The 11,360-nt window shown below is 37.6% G+C and overlaps 1 long non-coding RNA gene across 1 annotated transcript; it reads left to right on the top strand.

Moving 5' to 3' along the window:
• Positions 1-7,863: 7,863 nt before the first annotated feature.
• Positions 7,864-10,475, top strand: LOC107832229 (uncharacterized). The gene is made up of 2 exons (XR_012694829.1): positions 7,864-8,137; positions 8,885-10,475. It is a non-coding gene; the product is annotated as an uncharacterized LOC107832229 (long non-coding RNA).
• Positions 10,476-11,360: the final 885 nt, after the last annotated feature.

Here is an 11,360-nt window from a genome sequence, read left to right as displayed (position 1 = left end):
ACTGGTTTATAAGCTTCACAAAACTTAATCTTATATGTCCACTGTAAAGGTATATTTTTCATCCAATTGTACCTTTCTTTAGCCAGATAATGTAGAGTATTATTAACCTCATGTACTACCCTGTAGAATGATGTAGCTTTTTCTCCATGCTTAATTGTGTTTCTCCTTTTCCATAGTTCCCATGAAATAATTGCCGGGGTTGCCTGGTATAGTGGCTTTAACTTTGGACAACATTCATCATTCCGCCATGCCTAATCACTTGATGAAGCTGTATCAAATTGACCACAATTCCAGCAGCCTGTAAGAAGACCTTCCACTTTCTTGATGCAGTTGAACTTGTGAGGAAAATATGGTTCAGAGTTTCTTCCTGTGGGGGAAGCAGCACCAACTTTAAGCCATATGATAACCATTTCTTCTCCACAAATCATCTGTTGGAATCTTTCCTCTCCATAATCTCCATAAGAAAAAACTTATTTTTAATGGTAGGCCCTTAGCTCAAAGGTTTTTTTGTTCATGATTAGTTGGTTCCCTATGCCTCACAATGTTCCATGCACTACTAACTGTAAATTTACCTGAAGCCGTTGGTATCCATTTAGGTGTATCCCATTTTGCATCAATATCATCAAAGCAAATTTCTTGCCTTATGTGATATGTTATATCTTCTGGAAATGTATGATGCAGCAAATGATAATCCCATCCATTCTCTGTTCTCAACTGTGCCACCTCATGGAGTTCTTCATTGATGTTGAAATCTGGAGGTACAACATGGTATAGTGCTCCAATACCAGTTCAATTTTCATGCCAGACATTTGTAGAGCCTCTATTTATTTGCTAAAGTATTTCATGCTCCACCTCTTCCCTAGCTGTTAACATTTTCCTCCAAATATGTGATCCATCATTGAATTGTACTAATGTAGGAATTTCCTTCTTGCAGTATTTATTCCACATGAAATTGGACCACAAAGACTTAATCGTTCTGAAATTTCACTATAATTTTGCAAACAACTATCTTGAAAGACACAAGTTTAGCCACTTTGTCCAGTGCCTACTTCTTCTTTCTTCATTAGTACTCTAGAAGAATCTAGCGAACATCTTGTGTAAGTGTTGTAGAACATTGTTAGGAGGATCCAAGACTGACAGAATGTGTGTAGGTAAACTTTGAATCACACTGGTTATAAGGTGTAGCCTTACCCCTAATGGATGGTAGTTTCCCTTTGTAGGAGTGTAGTTTTGCCTTTACCTTACTCGTAAGATCGTTATAGTAGTCATTCCTTCTCCTTGTGTAGAACATTAGGCATCCTAAGTATGTGAATGGAAAGGACCCCTTTTGGAAACCAGTTATAGAGCCAACAGAATCAGATAAGTTCCTTCCCACCTTTGTATGCATGTAGTAAGAGTCTTTTGATTTGTTGATTAGCTTCCCAGAGATCTGTTCGTACTTTGTGAGTACTTCCATTACTTTCTGTAATGAGTATGGGTCCGCAGATGAAAAAATTATTGTATCATCTGCATAAGACAAGTGGTTTAGAGGATATATCTATTTTGGCATTCCAAATCCAATGAAATTCCTGTCTGAGAACAACTTATTCAGTGATCTTGATAGGACCTCTGCTGATAGAATGAACAATGCAGGAGACAAAGGATCTCCTTGCTCCACTCCTCTACTAGATTTGAAAACCCTGATGTTTGCCCGTTGATTAGCACTGAATACCAATTGTTGATTAATAAGTTTCCTATCATGTTGATGAAATGCTCAGCAAACCCCATTTTTCTCAAAACCTGTAGTAAATATTTCCAATTAACTCTGTCATATGTCTTTGCCATATCAAGCTTGATTACCATATTTGGTGGTTTCCCTCTCATCCTTATATGAGTGATGATTTCTTGTGTGAGCAGGATATTTTCAAAGATACTCCTTCCTTTCACAAAGACATATTGGTTTGGAGAAATTAAGGATGGTAATACCTTCTCCATTATGTCGTGTAATACCCTGGATATGACCTTGCTGATAAAATTACTAAGACTGATGGGTCTTAGATCTGAGAAGGTTTGTACTTGTAGTTTCTTAGGTAGCAACACTAGGGTAGTGTGTGTTATGGATTTTGGGAGTGAAGCCCCTCCATAAATAGCTTGAATCATCATAAAGATGTCTGCTCCCACAATGTCCCAGCACTTTTGGTAGAATAATCCAGTAAAACCATCAGGTCCACTTGCACTTTCACCAGACAATGCAAATATTGCTTTCTTTACTTCTTCTAGAGTAGGATATCTGCATAGCTCTAAGTTCTGATCAGTTGTCACCATTGAAGATACATTGTTAAGAAGTTCAAAGCATGTAGTATCACTTTCTTGTGTAAATTTGTTCTTGAAAAACTCTACAGCAGTAGTAGCCATAAGATCCTGGCTTTCAAGCCAATTCCCATCTTCGTTCTGAATCCTTTTGAGTTTCAGTTTCTACCGCTTGCCATTGACATTATTGTGAAAACATCTTATGTTTATATCACCTTCAGCAAACCAGTTCAATCCTGCCTCTTCAATGCTCAAGTATTTTTTCAGTTCAGCTTGTGCTTGTTGAAGGACAATCCTGTTTTGAATTGTTGATTCCTCCTCAAATAGAATCTCCTTAACTTTGACAATATCTTCCCTAATAGCAAGTTGTTTGAAGATATCCCCAAAAGTAAGTTTACTCCATTGTGAAAGTGTTGATTTTAGTCTCTTTAATTTCTATTTGAACATCAAGAAAGGATCACCAATAAAATCAGTCACCCAGTTTTGCCTCACCACTTCTGTGAAAGTGTCATGAATAGCCCAGAAGTTAAGGAACTTAAAATGCTTAACAAATTGCATAGTTTCCTGTCCACAACTCATCAACAACGATGCATGATCTGAGCTTATCCTTATCAGATGTTGAACTTTTAGATTTGGGAAGAGATTCTAGTAAGAGAGGTTGACAAATATCCTGTCAAGCCGCTTGAAGATGCATTGGTCATTTGGTCGACCATTCCACCAAGTGAAAGGGCTGCCAATATATCCAATGTCAAACAAACCATAGGACACAGAAGGCAAAGTCTTCGTATTCAGGGGGGTATACTGGAAGACCTCCTATCTTTTCATCTTCTTGTAAGACCACATTGAAATCACCTCCAACTATCCAATGCATATCCATATCAGCTGCTAAGTAATATAGATAGTCCCACAGTTCTAGTCTTTCAAGCGGTGAACATTTGGCATGCACGAAGATCATTATGATATGCTTTCCTATGTCCTAATAGAAAACCTTTACAGTATCTTGTTGCTCAGTGTCCATAAGTAATTCCCACTCTATAGCTGCCTCAAAGAACATCCAAATTTTTCTATTGATATTTGACATAACAATTTCCATTCCTAGTCTCCTGTAGATTTGGATGTGTCTGCAATTCTGGAAAGGTTTCATTAGTGCAATAATTGAAAACCTATGTTCTCTTTGCATATTGATCAATCTCTGAAAGGCCTGTTGTGTGTTCACAGACCTGATGTTCCATATGAGATACTTTAACATCATTTGGTTTGTGAAACTGCCCTTCAAGGCAAGATCCTCTTTGGTTGCGTTTTTGGCATTTGGTTGATGATTTCAAAAAGAAAATTTGGGGGTGTTTGTCTAAGATTTTATAAAGTGAATTTTCGAGTTTTGAGCATCGATTCGGAATCGGATTTGAGTGAAACTAGTATGGTTAGACTCATAATTGAATGGATTATCGGATTTTGTGAGCTTTATCGGGTTCCGAGGTACGGGCTCGAGTTTGACTTTTTGGTTGACTTTGGGCTTTTGATTAAAGATTCAACCTTTATCGGTTGGGTTTGTTCCTTTAGCATTATTTGATATTCTTGAGTTGTTTTTGGCTAGTTTCGAGCCGTTTGGAAGTCGATACGCGCGTGATGGTGTTTCTAGAGTATTTCTTGGCTTGCTCGATAATAGATTCGACTTGTTCAAGGTAAGTAACACTTCTAAACTTGGTGCTGAGGGTATAAATCCTTAAATATACGTGTTATGTGTTTGGTGTTGAGGTGACGCACATGCTAGGTGACGGGCATATGGGTGTGCACCGTGTGAATTATGACTCGACTGATTCAGTGATACTCTGTAGTTACCCAATCTTGTTTTCATTCATGAAATTCCTATGTGCTAGAGTAATTGAGCTGTGATCCATGTTAGAAATTATGTTTAGGCTATATTCTTATTCTGTTGGGACCCACTGAGGTCATATCTGCTGTTGAGTTATTTGCTTAAATTGCAGTTACATACTCAGTCAAATTCATTCATTTGCATATCATATCTCAGTCGCTGTTATCATTTGTTGTCACAACATGTTATCATTGTTTGGGCTGCTTGGCATGAGATTTGTGAGCCCGAGAGACTGGAAATTAATAACTGAGTTGGGCTCGAGAGCCGTGTGGTGAGTGAGATATGTGGATCGGGTTGCATGCTGCAACAAGCCTTTTGGCTATATATGGATCGGGTTGCACGCCGCAACATGCCTTATGGATATATGTGGATCGGGTTGCACGCCGCAATAGGCCTTATGGCTATATGTGGATCGGGTTGTGTGCCGCTGCATGTACCGTACAGTGCTGAGAGACTGAGTGTGCTGAGTGACTGAGTGCGATAAGTTTGAGGGTGAGACAATGATATTCAGTACTCCGAGAGTGTGAGTATATGAGTTCATCATTGTGATGCATTGGATTGATAGGTATATTTGACATACATGCATAGAGATGCATTTCCTCATGCTACACGGTATTGTGACATTTATGACTTCACATGCACATGGACATGTAGGCATAGAGATGTACTTTCCTCATGCAATCTGAGATTTTAATATTTTACCGGTTGTTAAAAGTTTTTTTGGGAAAAATCATGGTTTTCTGACGTACTCATATTTTGGTGATTTCGGTGAAAGATTTGGGTTTTATAGTTATACTTGAAAAATATGCCTATTTTTCCATAATTGTGGACGAGGTGAGCATCATATCCTTGAGTTACTTCTTGTACTATTTTTATTATGGTGTCATAAGTTGTTGGCTATTGGTGTTGGACTCTGACCGTTATCGAAGCTCGTCTCTACTTTCAACCTAAGGTTAGGTTTATTACTTATTGGGTACATGGGGTCGGTCGTACTAATACTACACTTTTGCACCTTGCGTGCAGATTTTGGATGGTGATGTTGCTGTGTATGGAGGGAGTTAGAATTGAAGATGTACCTACGTTCCGGTCATAGCTGCCTCTTGTTCTTGGTAGCTTTAGAATTTACAATCTATTCACGTATATTTCAAACAGATGATGTATTTATTTCATATTAGTCTTGTAAACTCTAAATCTTAGGATCTCATGATTTGTACTACCAGTCCTTGGGATTTTTGTCTAAAAGTTCAGTTGTATTATCATTACTTCTCTTAGTAAATCTCATTTGAATTGGACTTTGTTAAACTGGCTTACCTAGCGGGTTGGGTTAGGTGCCATCATGACTGTCGGATTTTGGGTCGTGACAGTAGAGGCCTTCGCGTTCGCGACTTAGGCATCATCTTTGTGTAGAGTGAAGGTTGGATGGGTTCGTCAGGCGTTTGGCCTTCGCGTTCGCGGGTGGGCGACCATGTTCGTGTAGGCAAATAGATGTTATGCATTGCGTTTGCGGGAGCCCGACTGCATTCAAGAAGGGTAATTTTAGGCCAGTGCTGGGTTGTGCTTCGCGAATGCGAGGCTTGGACCGCGTTCGCAAAGTGTATCACTAGGCAGACCTTTAAGTTGTTATTTTCAGGACTTTGAGCTCATTTTAACATATTTTGAAAATGGGAGCTCGGATTAGAGCGATATTTGAAGCAATTTTCACCCACTTAGATTGGGTAGGTATTCTTAACTCAGATTGTATTATTATTCATGATTATATCTTTGATTTGTCATTTGATTTGTGAATCTTAGGGAGAAAATTAGGGGTTTTGATAAAACTTATCTAAAGTAAAAAATGGAGAGTTGAACCCCGATTTGGAGTTAGTTTTAGATGAAACTTGTATTCAAATGAGTAGTCGAAATTTATGACTTTTGTCAGGTTCCGAGAAGTGGACCTAAGTTGACTGTTTTATATGTTAGAGATTGGAGCTCTAGTACTTTGGATCGATTCCTATAACTTTATTTGATGTTGTTGAGTTGTTTTTGGTTAGATATGGCCCGTTCGGAGGCTAATTCGAGAGGTAAAGGCTTTTTAGAGTGTTGATTTCGTTTCTTTAAGGTAAGTATCTTGTCTAACCTTGTGTGGGAGAATATCCCTTAGGATTTGGTCTTAATTGTTTATTCGTGTTATGTGAAAAAGCGACGTGCACACGAGGTGACGAGCGTGTGCATGGGTGCTATGTGTGGCTTATGACTGAATTAGACCTTAGGCTATTAATAAGCTTTAATTTGAGGTTGTATTTTGCATGAAACATACTTAATCACTTTATGGCCACGTCAATATGATGACTTAAATTATGTTAGCCCTAGTAATGCTTTATATGTTAAACACCCATCTGCATTTTACTATTTTTATTTTCTTGTACACCTTGTTGATAAATTATGAGCTTAGACCTCTGATGAAATTTTGGCATTACTTTTTTGTGATTATTGTGGCACATATAGACATGTTGAGAGGATTGATTAGATATTTGCACAAGGTCTTTACCATGCAATTGTGATTATTGTTGTGCGCATCGGGAGAAAGAAGGGTGGCGTTTTCTTAGAGTGCCCACGTGGAGAAATAAGGATGGAGATATGCGCATGTGGTGAAATAAGGATGACATTTATTTTTATTTGCACATGCGACGAAATAAGTATGGCATTATTGATGATGTTATATAATTATATGGGGGTGTTTCTTTTGATGTTGTTTATATGTTAAAATAGGGTTGATATTTTGATCATATGCATGTTTCTTAAAACACCATCTCTGTATTTTAATGAGTTTTTAGTTGAATTTGACATGCTATCATATGCCCCCACTTATATTTGATGATTTTTCACAAAGGTTGACTCTTCTACATTGAGTTGTAATCACGTGTTCTAATGAGATTGTTGATATTATTTTCTATTATATATTATGTTGCAAGTATTGAATAGGTTATTTGACTAGTGAGTATCATATGACTTGACCATCGTCACTACTTCATCGAAGTTGGTCTTGATACTTACTGTGTACCGAATGTGGTGTACTCATACTACACTTTTGCATATTATTTAACAGATCCAGGTGTTGGAGGCAACGAATCTTGAGAGTGAGAGCTTGCATCGGTCGTGAGGATTCAAGATAGAGCTGCATGTTGTCGCAGTCCCTTGGATTCTCATCCTTTATATTGATACTGTTAATTTTACATTCGAACAGTGTTATATTTTGAATATTTTGTATGTATTCAGTTAGAGCTTATGACTCTGTACTACCTAGTTCTGGGAAGATGTATTGAGTATTGCCTCTTTGCCTTGTGTTAACTCTATTTTCTCTTTTATATTAAACCCTGCCTTATTATATCATATTTTGTTGATTTAATATTGATAAGTGATACATTTACCTAGTCTTAGAGATTAAGTGCCATCACGACCCCTGTGGTGGAATTTGGGTCGTGACAAGGAAATAAAGAATCTTCAGTGGGAGAAAATTTTGGCTAAAATCTATTCTTGATGGAAAAGAAATCTCATTCGATATTCGCATCAAAAAATAAAGTGACATGATTTGTGATTGAGATGATGCGTGCAACTTTTATTCATTGTTCGGGGCACGTGGCGAGCTTCAAATTTTTGTGCCATTGATATTAGTTTCCAAGATTGTGATGTCTGACTTTGCAATTGACATGTTTTCCAAGTTCGATGGATCTGAAAATTCAGTTCCCCACCTTTATATACGTGAAATGCCTTTCTTTCCTCACTTTTCAATTATTTTAAGAAAATCCTCTGCTACTTTCACAACCTTCATTGAATCCTTCATCGATCCTATAGTCTTTTTTCTCCTCTATTATAGATTCTCAAGAACTCTCACTCTATTGAGTCATGTGAGTATCATCAAAGAACCTTTAGAAGTCACATCCTCATTATCCATTGAGAAAAGTGGAAAAAACTCAGAATCCTTCGAAAGGCAAAAAGGTAAAGCATGAGACTAAACCCTCTGTTTTGGACATTCTACCAAAACAGTAGGACTTTGAAGTGGATGGAAGGTCATGAAACAAAATAGCAATGCAGTCTTGGAACTGGAATTCTTACGTGGATAACTTTGATTCCTTATTCGATTGGATCACATTCCTCTCGTCCAAAAGGAATTCCACTAGGGTGATCACATTAACATCCAAGTATCTTTAGAGAATGAGCGGATTATCAGCCATCAGGATGGTTTTTCCTTTGTGTACATTTATCCATTCACCCTTGGATTTGTTCCCCCAATCGACCCTGCAATTTTGGACTTTTATTGACATTTCGACATTTGCTTAGCTCAAGTCGGCCAAAGTGTTTTGAGATTAGTGACGTGTCTTTGTTTTTTTTTTTATCAAATTTGGCTAAGGTTGACTTTACCCTTTGGTGTCTTCGACATTTACTCCCTAGTGCTTTTTTGGGGTAGTGTTGTTATTGTTGTCAATCGAGGTGAATAAGCTCTCGTGAATATAGAGGATGATTATGATAGAGGATGGTATGATCAATTTGTTGTCATCCCTATCCGAGAGCTGGTTCATTCTGAGGATCGTCATTTTCCGAAAATCTTATCTTCTTTTCCTCGAGAGGTCCTGGAGGCATATTTCTAAAATTTTTTGATGGAGGACTAAGAATCATGATAAATCTTCATACCAATTGTCTTTCTAATTTGATGCTTCATAACTTATACTTCTTTCTCCATTGTAGGCATTACACCAAGGAAAACTCTTTCTCGAGTTATGATTAATCTCCCTAACACCATTGATTCTACTCAAGAAAGAGTCCAACAACTATCTGCACTAAAGAGGAAGAAAAGTTCATCAAAATCTATTTTGGCAAATGATTTTACTGGTCTTCTAAGGGAAAGAACTAGGTTTAGTTTCAATTAAGAGTCCGAGAACATTTAGGGAAGTCCCCGAATTAATTCGTGGTCTACTCCTCTTCAAAATACTGATCCCATCTTGATTGATATCGACGAAATATAGTTCTTGGTGGAAAGGCCTAAAGAGCCAATAGGAGATACAACTTCCACTATGATCCTAGGAAATGTAACTACATGGGTTGGTCTTGATGGGCTATTCCATTTTGGAAGTTCTCATCCTAATATTATACCCTCAATGGACTTTTCGATCCCATAACGTTCCCAAATTGAGCCTTCAACAATCGCTGATAAAACACCGAGTTATAATCGAGGTGCCTAAAGGGGTGGTTCTTCTAGAGTATTTAGATGAGAAGTCTATATGGTTAAAGAATTTAGTTGACCTTTTGGAAAAGAATAGAGCGGATAATCATTCTGACGTTAGCCTTGTGAATGATGTGCTAAATTGTAAATTTCGAGTATGCTTTTGAATTTCCACTTTTTACTCCTTTTGCAATCTCTTTTTATTTTTTAATATCAAGCACTGCATTGTGTTTTGGTGAAGGCAAATTTAGTTTCAATCCAAATCATGGAGAGGTTCTTACTATAAGGCTTGGGAGCCCAAATTGGGGAAGGTATTTTTTGAAGAGGCTTTTGAAATTCAAGCCAAGTAGGCTATGGAAGAGTTGAATATGGTGAACGTCAAGACGAAGGAACAAAATGACAAGCATGTTAAGAGAATTGGGTGTCTCAAGGCATTGCTCGCGCAGAAGGAAGCATATTCGATTCAACTAGCTGATGAATATGCTACGTTCACAAATGAGCTTAATGGGGCAAGAGAGCAAGGGAGACTTCTAGAGCAAGCCCTTGGATCTTGAAAAGTAACTACCGAATCTTTCAAGCTTGAGGAGGAAAAGCTACGAACTGAAAGAGACAATGATATCTCGACTTATAATAGTTTGAAACATCAATCGGAGCTTGCTCAAAATGTCATTTTTCTAGATTTTAAGCTGTCAATATTAGAAGTTGTTTGTGCGAGAATTCCTAATCTGGAGAGGGTGGTCGAGAAAATAAGACAAGCAGTGGAAATAGCCCGATAGGCTATGAACTCATCCTTTACAAAAGAAGATTATACGGAAGGATGGATGCTTCCAGACCTTCAGGATGAGGCTACTGGCAGGGACATACCGAGCTGCATCCTAACTTTTCGGTTCCTCAAGCTAATTCTTCTTCCTCTTCTCCACCATCTTCTAACTTGAATCCTCAAGATACTCAGTATTCTTCTCTTTCATCAAAAGATTAGTGAAGTGGAGTGACCAACAACCAGTGTTTGAATATTTTGGAAGTTTTTATTTTTCTTTAGTACCAGTCATGGAGTCATTGGAACACCTCTTTTGCAGGTTTTAGGCTTGTATCAATGATAAAGTTTCTATTTCTGCATTCGTTCATACTTAGAAATATTTTTCGCTTCGATTTTGATGTCTTGCTAGTGCATTTTACAATTCAGTTTCATTGACTTGAATATGCTTCAACGATTTTGATACGATGACTACGAGCAACTAATTTTTTTTAGTCTCTGGATAATGAATAAAAGAAGACATACTTGTAACAGAATGATCCTGCACTTCTCAAAATTCGGTGTGATGGGCAAAGATATTTCTGAGCACTCTTGAAAATTTTGGATACTTTATTTTGGAGGAGCAGTTTTTCATCCCCGGATGGATGGTTTCAAAAAATAAATACGATTCTTATCTATCCCGGAATTTTAAGACTTTGAGTATTATAGTATCGTTTGAATCTTATGCTATATGTTACCTTTTATGTATGTCGCGTATTTCATCTATACGGATAATATTTCACTTTTGAGTTTGTCCCGAGAAGTATTCGGGAAGTGGAAGAGTATCATGAGGAAAATGTATTGTGTCTAACATCATGATTTTGAATCAGAAATGTCAAAAAAGTACTTTCTATTTAATGCTCGAGATGCATAGCTGGATCTGATTGTGTTACTAGCGGTTACCAACACACTAATGATTTGTTTCCTATAAAGGTGTAATTCTTCCCATTTTCATCTTCTCCCTTACTTTCTCCATATTCCTACAATTTCTTTCTAGCGTTGCAAGTGATTTCGGCCCCTTTATTTTGAATTTTTTTGAAACCGTCCCTTACTTCTTAACCTCCATCAATGCATTATCAGAGCCGCAATTCATCAGACGAATGCCCTTTCACCACCTCTGCTTATGGCACTACATGAGGTTCTCATGTCGTTGTTACCACTGCCGCTAAGGCAGTAGCATCTCAGAATACTTTGTCATTGGAGAAGAA

The sequence above is a fragment of the Nicotiana tabacum genome, chromosome 9, assembly GCF_000715075.1.
Source record: "Nicotiana tabacum cultivar K326 chromosome 9, ASM71507v2, whole genome shotgun sequence".
Taxonomy (NCBI): domain Eukaryota; kingdom Viridiplantae; phylum Streptophyta; class Magnoliopsida; order Solanales; family Solanaceae; genus Nicotiana; species Nicotiana tabacum.
Note: the sequence above shows the minus strand (reverse complement) of the source record. Positions and strands in the feature narration are given on the sequence as shown.